The sequence below is a fragment of the Mus pahari genome, chromosome 12 (assembly GCF_900095145.1).
Source record: "Mus pahari chromosome 12, PAHARI_EIJ_v1.1, whole genome shotgun sequence".
NCBI classification, from domain to species: Eukaryota; Metazoa; Chordata; class Mammalia; order Rodentia; family Muridae; genus Mus; species Mus pahari.
Genome location: NC_034601.1, coordinates 21003219 through 21008949, shown reverse-complemented (window position 1 = coordinate 21008949; position 5731 = coordinate 21003219). Strand labels below are relative to the sequence as shown.

At 38.1% G+C, this 5731-nt stretch overlaps 1 pseudogene; it reads right to left on the bottom strand.

Annotated features, from left to right (window-relative positions):
• Nucleotides 1-2430: 2430 nt before the first annotated feature.
• On the bottom strand, nucleotides 2431-4305 carry LOC110330030 (annotated as a pseudogene).
• Between the last annotated feature and the right edge of the window lie 1426 nt (nucleotides 4306-5731).

Here is a 5731-nt window from a genome sequence, read left to right as displayed (position 1 = left end):
AGAAGATGGCCTAATTAGCCATCATTGGGAAGAGAGGCCCCTTGGTCTTGCAAACTTTATATGACCCAGCACAAGGCAAGGCCTGGGCCAAGTATTGGGAGTGGGTGGGTAGGGGAGCAGAGGTGGGGGGCGGGGTATAGGAAACTTTCGGGATAGCATTTGAAATGTAAATTAAGAAAATAATAAAAAAAATTAAAATAAATAAATAAATACAAATATGTAGGCTCCTGGGCATATACCCAAAAGATAGTCCACCTACCACAAGGAAGTGTGCTCCACTATGTTCATAGGAACCTTATTTATAATAGCCAGAAACTGGAAGCAACCCTGATGTCCCTCAACTGAAGAATGGATACAGTAAGTGTGGTTCATTTACACGATGGAATACTATTTAGCTATTAAAAATGAGGACATCCTGAATTCTGTATGCAAATGGATGGAATTAGAAAATATAATCCTGAGTGAGGTCGCCCAGACCCAAAAGGACATGCATGGTATGTACTCACTGATAAGTGGATATTAGCCCAAAAGTAAGAATACCCATGATACAACCCACAAACCATAAGAAGTTAAACAAGAAGGGAAATTTACATAATGATGTTTCAATCCCACTTAAAAGGGGGAAAATAATCAAGGGAAGGATGTGAGTGGGAAAGGAGAGGGGAAGGAGAAAGGGCGCCAGAATCAGATATGGGGCAAACAAGTGAGAAGGCCAGAGGTCCAGAAGAATTAATGGAAATATGCAGCTGCCAGGGCTTAGGGACTGGAGGTCGGGGATACCTCTAGAAAGTCCTAGAGACCTGGGATGTGAGAGGCTCCCAGAACTCAATGTGGATGATCTTAATCGCAATGCCTAACAGTGCAGAGATGGAACCTGAATAGCTCACCTCCAGTATAGGAGAATGCCTGGGCCAGGAAGCAGGAGTGGGTGGGTTGGGGAGCAGGGGGAGGGGGGAAAGGATAGCTAATTTTCAGAGGGGAAACTAGGAAAGGGGATTACATTAGAAATGTAAATAAAGAAAATATCTAATAAAATTTTTTAATTAAAAAAAAGAAGGTTGGGAGTAGGGACTGCAGTGCGGAGCAACATTTTGAATATAAATAAATAAAATAAATAAATAAAAATAAACAAAGGACAAGAAACATTTATAAATTCCTGTTTTTGAAAATTACTTGTATTCAGGGTTTAAAGGAATTTAGAGATAAGTAATACAAAGAGACAAAAAAAAAATCTCCAGAATGCAGAATAATTTTAAAAGGATAAAATTTTCTATGGTAGTTTACATTTCACAGGACACCCTCTAGGATGTTGGCTTATTTCCTCAGCCTTGTGACGTTTTAGTGAAGCTGAAGCAGAGACAAGTGGGAACATAAACTCCCTTTCACTTGAGAAAACCAAGAATCAGAGTAGGAATCAATCTCAAAACCATACCCTCTAAAAACCACTAGTCATCCTGACCTATAATCGACCGAGACTCGAGACCATCCACTCTGGAAAATAGTATTACTTAAATGCCCATAAAAAGTATTCTTGATAGTATACAGTGTTCTTCTATACTTGCAAAATAAAGGCAAACAAACACAGTGTCATTTACTAAATACTTTATGTTCACTGCCTATTTAAGGGAATGCTAAGAACCCCTAGTGATACTTTCACCATTTGAAAAGTGTGCATGTGTGGGAGGAGGGAAACTGGGCAGTGTGCGCTAATTATTCTGTTTCTCCAGATAGTAATGGAACCGGAATCTGAACTCTAGTACAGCTGCTTCGCTAACATTACCACCACACTGCCATACCCCTGGCAAGGTTCCAAATGCTTCCACATACATTTTACATCTTAGAGTCCTCATAAATGGGGCTAGCACATGTCTTTTTCTGATCCACAGATCCTACAACACCCTAAGCCCCACAAATACCAGCCTCCAAATGAAGGCATGAGCTCATTGTGTGCACCCACATTTGGGCTGAGAGTCAAGAATGTTAATTCTGCTGATTTTGAAATTGGGCTGTGCACACTGTTCAAACACATGGAGGTGGAAGGACTGATAAAACACTTATGTGGGGTGGAAATGATTCTCAGGGAATCCTTACAGGGATAGCCCATGCAATGACTCCTGACTGGGTCTTGTTTACAGGAATAACTGCCAATTTCTTCTGGTTTTGTTTGTTTGCTTGTTTGTTCTGTTTGTGTTTTGTTTTGTTTTATATTTTATGCTTTCTGCTTTTTCCACATTTTATTAAAGGTGGGAAAAGTAGTGAAGGTAAGTCTCTAGAACATCTCCTTGTATTCCTTCCTTAAAATGTGATATTTGATTTCCAAACACATGCCAGTATACACTGTTCCCATCATCTTAACCAGGTTAGAATCTGAAACCCTGATTTCTTTATCTTCCAACTTCCTCCAGTCTGTGGTCTTTGGATCTACAACAATTATCTGATGACTATTATGGCTTCATTACATTTTGTTTGCAGCTCTCTGAGCTCTTCCATATGCAGAAACCACAGAATTTGAACAGATTCATTAAGAATTGCACTCCACATGTCAAAGCCAAGAGTATGACTGTCTAAAGCAACAGGTAAGCCCTCTCTTGTTCAACTTACCTTAGCAACTGCTTCTTGAACCAACTGTGAATTTTCTTAAGCATTACCAAGTAATCATTATGATACTAAATTGAAAAGAGGTTAACCAGAACCATTACACCAGACTTAAAGTCCAGATTCTTTCCATCCTGGTTGATCAATGGCTATGTAGTTTTAGCTGTATTTTCAGTATTTATTCTGTTATCAGGTACTAACTTCTTGTGTTTTCCAGCATTATCTCCATATCCAAATCTAACAGCTAAAATAAGAAGCCAGGCAATTGCTTCTTGCTCATCCTGAATCTTGAAAAGACAATGAACATCTCTGAGATTAGAAGAACTTGGGCCAGTCACTACTGTGGTTGTTTCTCAAGTTACGTCTTTCTGGAAGTGTCTGATATTCTGATCTTCAAGCCAAGCAGTAAGGCTTCTAAATTCATTTTCATCTTGTCAGTTGAAGACAACCAAGTGGTTGTAGTATTCTAAGGCCATGAGCTTGTGTTCAAAGAAGATGAATCACCCACCACCAATGTCCAATCATGCTGGTCTCCTGACTCTCTGAATAGTAAATTCCAGGCCAGCAAGGGCTACATGGTAAGAATCTGTTTCAAAAAAATATGTAGGCTATTTCTTGAGGTATACAGAGTATAGATAGAATGTAGATCTAGTTAAAGCAGGGAGCATTTCTTGTTGAAGTGCTATATATTTCACTGACATTGACCTGGGAAGACATCTATGGGAGAGGTAGACGCTCATAAGTTCTAAGTCCAGACACAAGTGAAACAAGATTGTGTGATTATTACTAAGCTATAGTGACACCCGAGAGAGAGAGAGAGAGAGAGAGAGAGAGAGAGAGAGAGAGAGAGAGACTGTACGTTTCTAACATGCAGTTAAAGTTTGAGTATATGAGACAAATGGTCTCTTCATCACTTATGAAGATTCAAGAGCCTCTTTACAAAACCAACAAAACAAAGCTGTAGCCTGAGAACCTAGTGGTTAAAGTCCCAGAGACATTTGAGTTCAGTGCAAATTGGCTGGAAACACCTGTTACTCTGAATGAAATAAAGGGAGGGATGATGAGTCGATTCCAATTATACTTGTCTGTTCAGAAACTCCTACCTCTCAGAGATGGTTAAGGAGGATCACTCTACCCTTGTCGATGCTAAGACTTCCTTGGGCTGAAGGATGCCATTGAAGTATCTTTACATAAAGCAATACTCATAATAAATAAAATAAATAAATACTTAAAATTATAAAATTAATAATTAAATTAAATTTTAAAATAATAATAATTAAATTTTAAAATTAATAATTTTAAAATTCTTAAAATAAATACTCATAATACTCATAATACTCCATATTATGACTGCCCTTGTTTCCTCTTTGAGTCCCAGCCTCCTACCTAAGGTTAAATTCGAAAAGGGGAAGAAAGAGAGAGAGAGAGAGAGAGAGAGAGAGAGAGAGAGAGAGAGAGAGAGAGAGAGATTTCAGTCATAATAAATGGAGGCAAAGTAACCTAAAGAGTTTCTGGTGTTTAGTAGTATGTAACAGCTGAAGATAAAAAAAAAAAATCCCCAAAGTTGCATTCTGAGTGTACTTCATTGAAGGGGCAGAAAAATAAAAAACAAACAAATCATTGACATGGGTGCATTTTCTCATGGTCTTCAACACCCTGCTAAGGACTGCCACGTACAGGAAAAGCCAACTGTTCAGGTAGCTTGCCCATAGAAGTCTAAAGGAGATGATGACCAATTTTGAGTAAAGCTATATTTCATGAGTTTTGCTAGAAGTTAGAAAAGGGGGAATAAAGAAATCAGGTGAACCAAACATGCCAAAATTGATCTGTGAAGCCAAGAGATCCAATGGGAGTAGGGAGGATGTCAGAAGGATGGGTCATTAAAGCAATCAGGAATGTGGAAGGTAGGGCTGCAGTATTACTAAGACTTTCAATATTACCTTGTTCCTTTAGGTCAGGCCCAATAATATGAGACAGGGACAGAGATGGGCTTCTTCCTATATATCCATGAAAGTGGCACCCTTCTACTCTAAAACAGTAAGAATCAAATGGTGGTCTTTATCTGACAGATAGCAGAAAGCTGTAAATATAATGGTGACAAGCAAGAAAAGTGAGAGGTACAGCTAATCAGTTTGACCCACCAGGAGTTGTAGAAATGTCCAGTAAAGACATGTCATTTTTAAGGACATGATAAATGGCTATCAATAAAAAGTGCATCTTAACATGTAAAGCCAGACAGAAGAGAGTGGACTGTATGAGACTGAGCACTTTTGAATAAATATAAACACCCAACTCCTTGATTCATTCTTGGCCAGAGCTCATGTTTTATACCTATAATGTATTGGTCTCCAGAAAAAATTTTAAAATTCTATAGCAGGCATTTTTAGCCTGACATTGTAAAACAATGTTCTCATCACACCAGAGAACAGTAAAATCATGTTACAAAAATATTTTTCCCAAACTCTCTCATAATGCTTTAACTAAGGTTATAGTTTGGAAGATGGAGGCCTCCAGTAGGGCATGAACTGGGATCTACACTTAGAAAGGCATATCTCTATATCTATCTGTCTATCTATCTATCTATCTATCTATCTATCTATCTATCTATCTATCTATCTATCATCTATCTATCTATCTATCTATCTATAATTGGCTCTGTAGTCAATGTCTTGAAATACTTAGTCCCTAAACAAGGTACTTTACATTCTTTGTACTGAATCATGCAAATTATGTCATTATATTTGTTTGTAGCTTTACTTGAGGCATTTAATATAGAGGGTCTAAGATGAGACTGGACTTCTGTTTGAGTTGAAGACAATAAACAGAATGTTGATTAAAGTCTAACTAGTTCATTGTATCCGAAGGCCCACCCAGTGGTCATTTTTCCAGTTTCCACATATTCTATCAGAATAACCAAATTAGCAGTGTAAAACCCACACTAGGATCTTGGTTTTCAAAGTAAGAGTAAGAGCTTCAGATAGGAAAGGACCATGCAGAAACCGCATTATCTGTCCCATTCTCATTCCTCTAGAGTTGAAATTGAAAAGCAATACTATATTCTAGTGATGGTAGATATCAATTCCTCTGTGGTGATGGCGGAAAAGGTAGATCAGTTGCATAGAAACACCCTTATTGT